Consider the following 13,314-nt stretch of genomic DNA (forward strand, 5'->3'; position numbering starts at 1 on the left):
TTTCCAGATTCTCGAAAAAATGAAAAGTATTTCAACATATTTTCTATCCCATTTTCTCTAGAAATAAATAAATTACCTCTAAATCTTCAAAAGGAATGCATTGAACTGCAAAGTGACATTCAACTGAAAGAAAAATTTGAGAATGGTTCTTTATGGAGTTTTATAAAGATTACCTACCCCGCTATAAATATCCTAATTTTCACAATCATGGCTTTATTAATGTCTTCAGCTTTTGGCAGTATCTATATTTGTATCTATATTTGTATTTGTAAAAGCAAATTCATCCATCTCAATAATTTGAATTTTTTCCTTCTTTATGAAATCCAAACTAAATGAGACGAAACTTTTACAAATTAAAAGTAAATCTGTACCTATACATATCTAATTCAAATTAAAAAAATTAATAATGAAAAGAAGTTCATTTATTTTAATAATAGAGTTAATTTTTATTTCAATTTGTTGAAAAAATATCGTATGTGTGGCCCAGCAATTTTTTTCTTTGCAATGTGGCCCTCAAACGATCATAGTTTAGACAACCATGCTTTAAAGTTTAAATCTTTTCTGTTGTAGTTTATTTTTCTGGTGGAAAGACTTAAAATATTGATTTTTTTTTTTTTTTTTTATTAAATAAAGAATGGCAACGCCACATTGAAAGGTCGAGAATAATTCAATTGTATCTTACACTTCTACTTGTAAGTAAATTTTTCAAAGTTGAAAAAATTCGGAGCGCACTTCTTTGGCACCGTGTCGTGAAATTCGCAAATTATCTTTCCTAGATCTAAATGTATTTTAAAATAAAATTATTTATACAAACTTAACTCTAACTAGTGATCCTCTACTTAATTTTAAAAATAACGAATTTTAAAACGACCCATTCGAAAAACTAATAAATTCTAAATTATTATAACTTTAATCAACAAAACTAAATTTTAATGATTTCAAGGCGAGAAATTGAAATCATTGCACGTAACTCATCCATAGAAAAACAATCAAATTTTGATACTTCCTATGAATTGTGATCACTTTTTCAATCTACTAGCAACCACAAATTAAATTTAAATCCTAGATACAAGATATGATAGATAATTTAACACGTCATTTAGCGAGTTTTCTTCTTTAAATATAAATCTAATCATAATTCCAACCTATATAATAACATATTGTTTTGGTATTTTAAAAATCACCTTTCAACGAATTCAAGATTTCAGATCATTTATTAAAGTTTATTGACATCAAAAAATTCTATTTAATGCAAAATAATTTCCAATTTGGTATTTATCACACAGTGTTTCCGGTCTATGTACAATATTAGATTATGCTGTATCAGCTAAGATGCATCTCAAAAACCCATTTCCGGCAAAGGTATCCTTCAATCCCGTCACGTTTTGGCAGAGGTAAGTAAACTGATGACAATGGGTAACATATCTCTCCATTATTATTGAACGGAGAGGGGGAATAAAACGGTCAGTCACGATCACAGTCCTAAAAGTAGTCACTCATCTAAAAGAAAAATAATCTTTACTTAAGCTTTAAGACGAGGATAAACGGTTTAAATAAATAAAACAGTTTCAATGGATAATAATACCTTCATTCTGCTCCTCCTACGTTGTTAAAGATTTTACTTTTCTTAAAAGGATGCAAAAATGGTGCACGTTTTGAACAGTTGTAATGGCAGTTACGTCCAAATCTCTCAGTTTATGCGAGCATTTTGGATGAATTATGTTGCCAGGTTTATTGTGAGAATTTCAAGTTGGAATGCATTGCTCAATGAGAATAAAAATATTGTTTACCTTTCTCACAATAAAAAAAGTAATATAAACTTTCGAATTTTTCATTGTTTTGAGTGTAACATGAAATAACAAAAGAGAAAAAAACAAACAGGAAAATAAAGTTATTACAAGAATAGTACGTTTAATTTAGGATGCCAGTTGGAGTTCTTTTACGTGGTAATAGATTTATTTGCAAACGATTTTTATCCATGTTTTATCTTATTGAAAAGGTTCTATTTATTGATACTTTCGATTTTTCAAAAGTTACAAGCATCTCAAATAACTTTATTTTGATAATCATGAATTATTCAATTGAAATAAATTAAAATATAATTTTTGATAAATAAAAAACTTTGCTTGTACTTAAATTTTAAAAACTTATTTGTATAATATCAAGAATTGAATTAGCTTTATTTAGATTCAAAAAGCAAAATAAAATCAAACGATTTTTTCTATTCACATTCGACTTTTATCTGTAACTTTAAAAAAATATCGGTTCTAAAGGTATGTAGACTTTCTCTAATTCTAAAGCATGCCAAGAAACGACACGATTCCTTTTTTTTCTTTTTATTTTCTTTTTTCATAGCAAGACATAATGGCAACACTCTCTGTTAAAATGGGTTTAGCACCCTGTTTAACACCTCGTTGTGATTAAAAAAACCTTTAAACGATTAGTTTATCGTTTTCTTTTAATTAGTTTCGGTTGAATTTAGTTTTATTTTACTGTTTGGCTATTTGCCGTATTTTAACTCTATAAAATGCTTGGGTGTTAATTCTTTAAAGCTGCCGTGTGTTAATTAATACAGAAGTACATCTATAAAGTAAGTAACGATAAAAAATAAATTCTTTAATTTATCACCATCTTTCTTGTTCTCTTATTTATTTATGTTAAATAAAATTTGTATTTATATGGGTGACACATTCTCCATTAATAATTTAAATTGAAGAATAAAAACGGAAAAGCGTTTTTGCTTATATTTACTACATAAATGCTTTTTGAAAAATTATTAACGTAGAATTTTTCGCATTGATGTCTTATTGTTGAATTTATTATATCACAGACAGCAGTAAATAAAAATATGGCAAAAAGTTTTTGCGAAAAATGGGCACTGAACTCTATGATAAAAGATTCGAAATTGATTAGAATGTTTTACATTTCTACGCAAAGGTACATTATAAAAAAAAAATTTCAAAACACTAACAGAAATTCGCGCAATCCAATATTTATTTAAGATATTTTTTAGAAATAAAGCTACAAAAAACACAACTTTAAACTATAAATCACAGACAAGTACATATTATATTTACTAAAGGAGATAGGGGTCAAAAATAGGAAAAACTTAAGCTCACATAGACAAGTATCGTTTTCTATGTATTTTCTTAAGCTGAATCGAATAGCAATAAAATCAAGACAATAGGACTATTAGTTTAGAAGTTATCGGGGATTTAGTAAGCAAGAAGTATAAAAAAGTACTATGATTGATTAGATCTATTTACTCATCTGAAATATCTAAATAGACAAATGAGGTATTACTTCATGTGTAGTGTTTTAAGCTAAATCGAATGAAACCAATACGAAGTTGATAAAACTAATTGTTTAAAAGTCCTTAAAGTTTTTATGGATAAAAAGTGTAAAGATAAAACAGCAAAGTAAGTTTCATACTTACTTATCTACATTGATATGGCAATAGCGAAGTATAGCATCGAAAAGTTGTCAGCCAAACGATTGTTTGATTTCTTACAGTTGAAACCAAACTGGAGCATGCTCCACTTGCTCCATATCAGGAAACTCGCTTAGTATTCATTATTATATAAAGATGAAAGTTGGTATCTATACAGAATTTACAATTTTGCTTTCTCACTAATTGCGCAAAATACTATAAAAATTATTTCATCATTCGAATGTCAATTCTACACCACTTCTTTATAGCAGTATTCGATTAAAAAAGTTTTTTTAAAAGCTACATAACATTACCTATTACTGAATTTTACCCTTAGCAACAATATAAAACGAATCAACTTTTTCAACGACATAAAAAATGGACGTAACCACTAAAAGTTTACAAGACAAGTCTTACTGCTTGCACTTTTACCATATAATACCTGAAAACTACTAAATAAAGTGGTCACCAGGTGTAAAAATTTTAACATTTGAGTGGTGGGTAATTTAAAAGTGACAGTGGTGCCTGTGAGAAATCCTTTAAATGCAAATGGTTAAATTTTAGAAGATGCTTTTATTTGTTTAAAGAATGCAGTGTTTACCAACTTTAGTAGTTTTACAGTTACCCTAGCTTACAGCTCGTATGAAAAGTCCTTGTATGGAAAGCTCTCAGCAGTTCTAACAGAAGAAAGTTGAAAGCACGCTGCTTTTTTGTAATTGAAGATACGTCACGTCGAACATTTCAGTCTTTCAAATGAATTCACTTCCATTTTTTACTGCAAAAGGGACATTACAGCCAATTTATGTATATATATATATATATATATATATATATATATATATATATATATATATATATATATATATGAAGGCACTCAAAATTTCCCCCCCCCCCAACAAAAAAAATATTTTATTACTTTCCTAAGAGTGCTGATTATTTAACTATTTTCTAATCAAAGAAAGCTTACTTTTGTTTTCATCTGAAACGAAAAGTCACGTGATTATTCATGAACTGACGTCACTTGTGCCTGTTAACAATCAGTGTTGGTTTAAAGACATTATGTTCTAGCTTTCGTTTGAATTTTCGTGCAAAAAGCTAACTGTTTTAGATTGTTAACAAACATGCCAGCTCGAAGATTTAATTATACCATAATTTAGTTATAACCCAATGCAGTTTAATAAAAATGGGGGATAATTATAATGAATTTTTGTAAAATTTCAATACGGAAATATTATTAATAGCTGAGGAAATTTTAGAGCTATGAATAATTATAGTTCAATAAAAAAAGGTGATTGAGTTATACCTCATATGATCTATTCATATGATGCTTCATAAATGCAAAATAATTTTATTCTCTCATTTTTTTAAATGTTAATTCTAATTTTAAAGAATATTTTAGATTGTTTTCGAAGATTTTGTTTTATGTCTTAATATTCCCATTTTTATTGAAGGGATATAATGAATTAATTTTTTATATAAAATAGTTTTAGATTTTAAAAAAGTAAAAAATAAAGTTATTTTTTTAGTTATTTATTCCAGCTCTAATTTCCAAGAATGCAACAAAATATTTTATTGTTATTAATTTATTGTTTTAAATTAAGAAAATATTACATTAATATATTTCAGTAAAATTTATTAACCTTATATTAATTCCATTAATCTATATAATCAAGAGTCATAAATCAAGAATATGCATTTATTTAATTCTGCATTACAGAAACAGGATTTGAATTTTATAAAAACATATAAAAAAAATTTTTAGTCGCAGCAAAATTGTTATTTACTTAAAGAATAAAAATGTTGAGAATGGATATCAACATTACTGCCAATTTAATTATAGATTAAATTTTAAAAAAGTGCATTAAAATTATTTTCGTTCTACATGAGAGTTTCTGATTCTCATTCTTCAGCTTTAGTCAAACAAAAATGTTTAACTTAATGATTCGCTGAAATTATAGATCAGAATTATATTGCATAAAATGAAATTTTAAGCATAAACACTTAGATTATGGCGATGATGATTATGGAATGATATTTTTCAATGGACTAGATTCTTGAAAACGATCATTTGGTTTTTGGCAATACTAAATGCTAAACCTGTGATTTTTACAATTATTTCAATAAATTTTTCTTCATTAAAAATGCTTAATGCATTAATTTTACTATTTTAGAATTCAACTTCGCAAGTTCTAACAGTTTCCATGCATAAAAAATAAGGTGATATATTAAACTATGTAAATAAAACTAATTTCTAACCATAGCGAAATTCCTATTTACTTAAAGAAAAATATTGTGAATAGATACGCGTTTTATAATGTATTTAAATATTTAATATAGTATAAAAATAAAAGAAACTGCATTAGTAGAAAGAATCCTTATTAAAGAAAAACTGTTAGCTTAATGATTCGCTGAAATTATATGAATAATGAAGTTACATTTATATTGAATTTTTGAACATTGATAATTAAACAGTCTGAAGTTTTAAAAATCTTTCTTCCATTTTGCTCACACCACAAAAGCATAAATTTAATTCACAAAATTTGCAATTAATTACATAATAAGGAACGATCATGCGATTTACATGATAGCAGAACTAAAAGAGTATTGTAATAGCCTTAGCAGACGTTAATGCGCGTTTCCAGTCATTGCATGTCGCGTCATAATCAGGGATCGATTTCGATTGCGTATCTTACGGAAACTTTTTAGGACAACTTAAGTGTTTAATAACTCAATAAATAAACATTTGTGGGAGAAAACAATCAAATTTTCTGATTCAGAAGAGAGTTTCCAATAAGTTAGGACTGGAAATATAAAATTTTAAGAGATGCTGTGATTGTACATTATGAAAAACTATGAAATAATGTTTTTTTTTTTTTTTTAAATTCATAACATTCATTATTTTACCATTAAAGGGGAGTCACCCTTCTTAGATAAGCCCTGATTTTCTGACAGTCTCTTTCTAACTGATATTTCGATGATACGACAACAATTCCCCAGTTTTTGATCTTCAAGTCTTTCTCTGGCCTGCTTCTAGGATGAATACTCTCGTGTCTAGCAAAATTACATGTTTGATTTCTTATAATTTATGATATTATAATTTTTTTAAATTTCAAATTTGAACATCAACTCATTTAATACTTCGGATTTTAAAATGAGTATTATAATATCTAACTTTTTATAGGCATCTAGAATTCTATGGCTCATATAAAGTAGTTGCCATATTTCATTAACAGTTCAATTACATTGAATCAGATTTTATTAATCGGTGTGGAGAACTAGCAGAACATTGATCGCTAGAAAGATCTAGAAACACGCTGTGTTCTGGAGTAGTCTTCCACCAAAGGCCTTGCGTTTGACATATTAAATGAACATTTTATTAATATGATAATCGCTACGTAGTAATATTACTTGAATGTGAAAAATAATCAACTTAGGGAGGAAAAAAAACTTAAACCTACAATTACAATAAATGTGTGACAGATTAAGAAGTAACACACAAGAAATAATTTTACTTGTTAAATATATATAACGATAATTGGAAACGATTTTTATCTTTTGAACGATTTTGATTTTTAAAAATTTCGAAACAAATGTTAAGAATGGAATCTGGCAGCATCTATTGTTTCTCTTTCTCTCTATCTCTCTTAATTATTTATTTTATTTATTCATTTTTCTTGATGCTTTTGGCATAAAGTCAAGAGCGAGCTTATAAAATGAAGATTTCGTGAGAAATAAATAATTTTTCCCCCTCAAAAGTGCGTAAACGGGAGAAAAAAAACGAAAAACAAGCACTTCATTTAAAAATGAAACGGAACTAAGCAAACTAATTGGAATTTCAAAGAAAAAAATCGCATTAAATTTAAAAGTAAAAATAAACCTTTCAACACATCAAATTTTGACTCTGCAGTTACGGGCAATTCTAAATTCAGATTACAAAGTAAACATAAAATTTTTCAAAAATGCACATAGTTGAGAAGAAATAAATAGCCAAAATTTTAAGGACTTGTTTAGTACAAAACATGCAACGTTAAGAGTATATATAAATAGTTAACATAATAGAGGACACTTTGTGAATTTCTTATAATTTTTCGGGATGAGGAATTCATTTCAAACTTATTTCAAATTACAAGTGAGAGTCATTTTTTCAAACATTACCAATATGTTTCAAGAAATAAGTACTCAAAATTTTTAAGAAGGATTTGTTTACTGACCCTAAGAGTATATATGTATAATTAACGTAGAATATTTTTTTATTTTTCGCAATGAGGAAATAATTCTGAACTTTTTTCAGATCATAAAGGGAGCGTCAACTTTTTTCTTAAAAAATATCCATATGGGTCAACAAAAAAAAGGTGCATAATATTTTTAAGAAGCAATTTTCAATCCAAACAATGATACGTTATGAGCATAATTTTCAAAATGAAGGAGGACATTTTGCGAATTTTTTAGACTTTTTTGCAATGAGAAATTTATTTGAAACTTGTTTCAGATTAAAAGGTTAGCGTCAAATTCTTCAATTATACCTATAGTTGTGGAGAAATGAAAACTCAAAATTTCTAAGAAACAATTGTTTAGTCCAAACCGTGCTACGTTAAGAGCATTAATATAGTAAGCGAAATGCAGGACATTTTGCGAATTTTTTATAATTATTAGTAATGAGGAATTCATTTGAAACGTGTTTCAGATTAAAAAAAAGCGTCAAATGTTTCAAAAACGCTAATAGATAAGAAAATATAAATACTACAAATTTTTTAAGAATAATTTTTTTGGTCTAAACCATGTGATGTTAAGGGTATATACATATGATTAACATAATGCAGGACATTGCCCGAATTTTTTATAATTATTCGCAATGAGGAATTCATTTTAAATCTATTTCAGATTAAAAAGTTAGCGTTTCAAATGTACCCATAGTTGTGAAGAAATAAATACCTAAACTTTTTAAGAAGCATTTATTGTGTTCTAGCCATGATAATATAGAGCCATGCTACGTTATCTCTACTATGATCTTATCAGTTCGGTTGAACTCTCAGCCATACCGAGGAAGTGGGATGTAGCGCTCATCCTATAGACGAGAGGTCATCTATCCAAAGAAGGGTAAAGCGCTTATCCCATAACATGTCACACGCTAGTAAGAGAGATCTAAAAGTGGTGTGCAGAGCTTATTTTCCTCTACAATAATTCTTATAATTAAGCAATAAATCCATTTCATACGAAGTATCATTATTATTGATATTTAATTTAAATGTTGCTTACTATTTTCTTGACTTGTTTCATTGGAATGTGTTTCAAATTATTTTAATTGATTGTCAAATAAGTTTTGAAAAGTTATTAACGATTGGAAAACTTGATTTTGCCTAATACATAAAATATTAAAAATAAGACAGATTATTAAATTTAGTAATATTTTTAATATATATATATATATATATATATATATATATATATATATATATATATATATATATATATATATATATATATATATATACAGAGAGAGAGTATTTTTTTAGAAAAAAAGAAAAAAGAACTTGTGCTTCCCACTTCCCTATAAATTTCTTTCCGACTGCGCTTACGAATGCAACCACGTGTTGCGTTCAATGAGTTTTCTTGAACTTCTTTTTTGTGTGAATAAATGAGATTTTTTTATAGCCTTACATAGTGATGGTGATATCATACAGTGAATATAGTGAATTGATAGTAATATCATATATCCACGCTTGCTTCTGCGAATTTAAAAGACAATTGTCATGAATCTCTAAAGTAATAATGATACTGAATTTCATTAATATCAATAACTTTTAATTTCTGCATTTTTTCATAATTGGTAGATTTAATGAATTTGTAATTTATTAAAATCTTAACATTAATATATAGAATAGATAGAAGTCAATCTAAATAAGGCCCATAAGGAAAATGTCTTGAACTTGCTGTTTTATTAAACCCTTTACATTTGGACTTCTTTTTTATATAATAAAAATAATAATGTATTTATATAATTTATACCAAAAGCTTTTCCAATTTTCCCACGCTAGGAATTTTCCTTTTATACTTATAAAGCACGCACACAGATTTCTCATAAATTAAGGGAACCTATTTTGCGCAGAAAAGCTTCTAATTATAGAAAAACAAATTACCATCCTTAATTACCTCGCTAACTATAAGTCAATTTGCAAGCACATGTCGATAGTTAGTGTGGGTGGTAGTAAAAATGAAGCGACGAAGAGAGTCGCCTTTTTTTAATTTTTGTTTTCATTCGGTCCACCCAATGAGGAAAGAAACTGAAAGTCAACTTTGACCTTCATTTTCTTCTCTATTTATTATTACCTTTTTCTTTACTCTCGTTGGCAACGATGAAACAAAGAATGCAGGTGATTTCTTTAGTAAGGAATAAGGGTGGAGTCGAATTTTCGCGTCCTTCTGAGGTTCCGGATTCTCGTCTGCGTCATTTTTTCGCGTATAAACGGTGCCGACGCAGAGATCGAATACGCAGGGGCGGCCCTACTCAAAGGAACAGGTGAGGTATTTCGCCCGGGGTTCAGCTACATTCGAAACACGAATGATCTTGCTCGGGTGGAGAATTACCATTCAATTTGAGAAGATATTATATATGATTTTTTTCTTCAAATTTTCAATGACATTTGAATAAAAATATTTTTTGTAAAAACAGAAGAGAAAATGTCCTAGTTTTTGTTTTCGTTTAATGGCAAGTTGTAAATGACTTAATGCCGTGGTAAATGCAAGTCAATGTTGTAGTTCTTCTACATAATGGTGTATTCTTGAAAGATAATGCCAGAACAAAACGGTGTTTAATTTATCGATGCAATAAAGAATAAGAATTTAACTTTGGAAATTTTTAGAACAATATTTCATTAATATTTTAGAATAAGGAAGGAAATTCAGGAAGGTAAAAAAAAAACTTCGTACCACTTTTGTAAGAAATCTAAGACTGACTTCTATAGTCCATTCCACCTTAAGTTGGCACTGGAGAGAAAGGTAGGAAATGTAATACTCCGCCCTTGAAAAGTAGTTCTTCGCTATTTTGGAATTAATTGCAGTTTAAATGCGCGTACAAATATAAATAAATGTTGTATAGTAAGAAAAGTATGTCTTGAAACATTCATTAGAAGTTTTTCATGTTTAAATGTATTTAACTTATAAGTACCTTCTCAGTAAAGCGAATGTACAAAGAAGAAGGAGGTGTTTTAGTTTGGCGCTGAATTAGTTTTCAAGGACAAGGAATTGGCTATGTTTCTACACTGGTCAGTCAGCTTTTCCATTCGCCTTGGCTTTGCTTAAGTGTCCTATCACTTGTGCAGTTCTTATTTCGTTTTTTTTTTTTTTTTGTATTTGATTATTTAATTTTCTAAATATTAACCTCATCTGTACAATATTTAATGAAAATTTTTTTCCCCTCAGAATAAATGGAAAAAAAAAAAACACCCCAATAGACAGGTGAATATTATTAAACTGATGACAGTTGAGCATATTTGCTGTGTAGCTAATTCAACTTGTGATTTTATTATTATTTTTTTACGACAAAAGAAAAAATTTTTTCGCTTTATTCGATCTCTGTAAAGTTTCAAATTTTGCGTCTTTTGCGCCATGTTTAGTTCTGAAGTACAATTCGCTTTTTATAGGAATTTAAATAATGTCAAAATTTAAGATTTTTAGTTTGTGCAATTAAAGGGACTTTTAAATATTACCTGAAATACAATTGCCATAATGGAAGTGTTAATTCGTTAGTTATAAACTAATAAAATGTATAGGAATTGAAATAATTTCAAAAAAGACGCAAAATTTGAATCATTAATTTTTTTTAAACATCGAAAGGTTAATTTAAACCAATCAATATTTTAATAATTATTTTTGAAAGACAAAGCCCAAAAAGCTGAGAAATCCTTTCTCTTATGTAGAAAATATTAAGATATTTCAGTATCTGACAAAATATTTCGAGACTAACTAATTCTACTGTACTTAAATAACAAATTATACGGATTTTTCTCTTAAGCCTCCTTTCACCTGCAAAGATCCTGAAAAGTAAAGGAAAGTTCTGATATTTCAAAATATGTATTTTCTTTTGAAGAAATGCGCCTACCCATCCAAGTAGAATTTCGCCTGATGAGAAATTGTGGATTGAATTCAATTCAGGGCTACCCCACAAAGAGTTTGCAGAAGGAACTGTCAATTGCTAAAATATTAAATGAATAACATGATAACCACCAGGATAGGTGGTTATCATGTTATTCAAAGAGTTCCTGTTTTGAGTCTAAGAGGGTGGGATATGGCAGCTGAAAACATGGGGGGGGGGCGAACAAACAGTACGCGCCCTCCATATGGATAATACTAATTATTTTTTCCCGGTAAGTTCTTTTGTCTCCTAGAAGCAAATATATTTCAGGAAAAAAAATTTTATAGTAAAAAAAAAACTTTTCTGAAATTTTTTTTTAAAATTTTTTATTTATAAAAAAAAGAACAGTAAATATTAAAAAAACATAGGTATGATATTTTTTATGATCAATGATTTCCTGCCTATGTTGACCTTTTCTTCCCCAACAAAACACCAATGAGGGATAAAATAATGTACATTAATCTACACAAAATAAGCATATAAAAATAAAATAATACAAAGTATTTAAAACGAAGTATTTATGCGCGTCTATGCATTTCGTTTTTTTTTTTACTTAGATTTCAGCAAAAAAGAATCTTTTTAAATATTTTTTTTTGTTTAAAATTAGTTTCGTTTAATAAAAAAATTATAATAAGGAAAAAAAACAGTAAGTATTATAAAACATAAGTATGATCTTTTACATGATCAATAATTTCCAGCCTATGCTGACTTTTCCTTCCCCAACAAATCACCAATGTGGGATAAATTAATGTACATTAATCTACACAAAATAAGAATAAGAATATAAAAATAAATATTTAAAACAAAGTATTTTTGCGCATCTATGCATTTCTTTTTTTTTTTTTTTTTTTTACTTATATTTCAGCAAAAAAGAATATTTTTAAATATGTATATTTTTTTCTGTTTAAAATTAGTTTCGTTTACTTAAAAAATCATAATAAGAAAATCTGCTTTTTAAATACTAATTAAGAAATCAGCTTACAACTAGTATCTTAAAATAATGATTATGAGAAATGCTCTAAAAATTCGTGCTCTTTTCCGCATTCTGTACAAAATTTTAGTACGATTCTTGGTTTTTTAAAAAAAAATCGGTGTTTTGCTTTCTTAAACGCCAATACTGACCACTTTCTCTCCCTTTGTTGCTACCTCATCCCCGTACTGACTTAAAGAGTAACCCAGTTTCCATGTAATCCGGTCTACCTACCTTTCTCTCCAGTGCCAACTTAAGGTGGAATGGACTATAGCAAGATATTTAATAGACAGAGTTTAAATTGGGCAGCATACGCATTCGTACCAGCCGTGATTAGTAATAAATAGTCCCTGTATGTCTACGTGTTACTGAAAGGGTTATTCCTTAATATACATTTTATAATAAGATTTATGAAGCACCAATGAATGCCTATTCATTTACTATCTATTATATTATCTTAATTATATTTTAATAAATTATCGTCGAACGATGAGCAGTGGTCTCATTTTGTGGATTTGTGTAACTATGCAGATTGAGATGTTGTATATACACTTGTGTGTACGCGCAATAACATCCACCTTATAATTTTGAATTGTAGTCAGGAGAAAAAAGAACTCCTGATTTAAGTATCTGGGTAAACTTGCATTTGTGGGAGATTTTTTGGGTGAAAAAAAAAACAACACTTACGTTACATGCAGAGAAAAAAGAATTTTTTCTGAAAAACCTTCCATGATGAACAATAGGACCTTAATTCATAATAAATATCCAATACTGCAGTTACTT

The 13,314-nt window shown here is 27.9% G+C and overlaps 1 long non-coding RNA gene across 1 annotated transcript; it reads right to left on the reverse strand.

Moving 5' to 3' along the window:
- Window positions 1-1,199: 1,199 nt before the first annotated feature.
- Window positions 1,200-11,784, reverse strand: LOC147813901 (uncharacterized). The gene is made up of 2 exons (XR_015432278.1): window positions 10,358-11,784; window positions 1,200-1,500 (listed from the first exon to the last, which is right to left on the reverse strand). It is a non-coding gene; the product is annotated as an uncharacterized LOC147813901 (long non-coding RNA).
- Window positions 11,785-13,314: the final 1,530 nt, after the last annotated feature.

This window comes from Parasteatoda tepidariorum, chromosome 3 (genome assembly GCF_982258835.1).
Source record: "Parasteatoda tepidariorum strain Cologne lab strain chromosome 3, Ptep-v5.0, whole genome shotgun sequence".
In the NCBI taxonomy this organism is placed as follows: domain Eukaryota; kingdom Metazoa; phylum Arthropoda; class Arachnida; order Araneae; family Theridiidae; genus Parasteatoda; species Parasteatoda tepidariorum.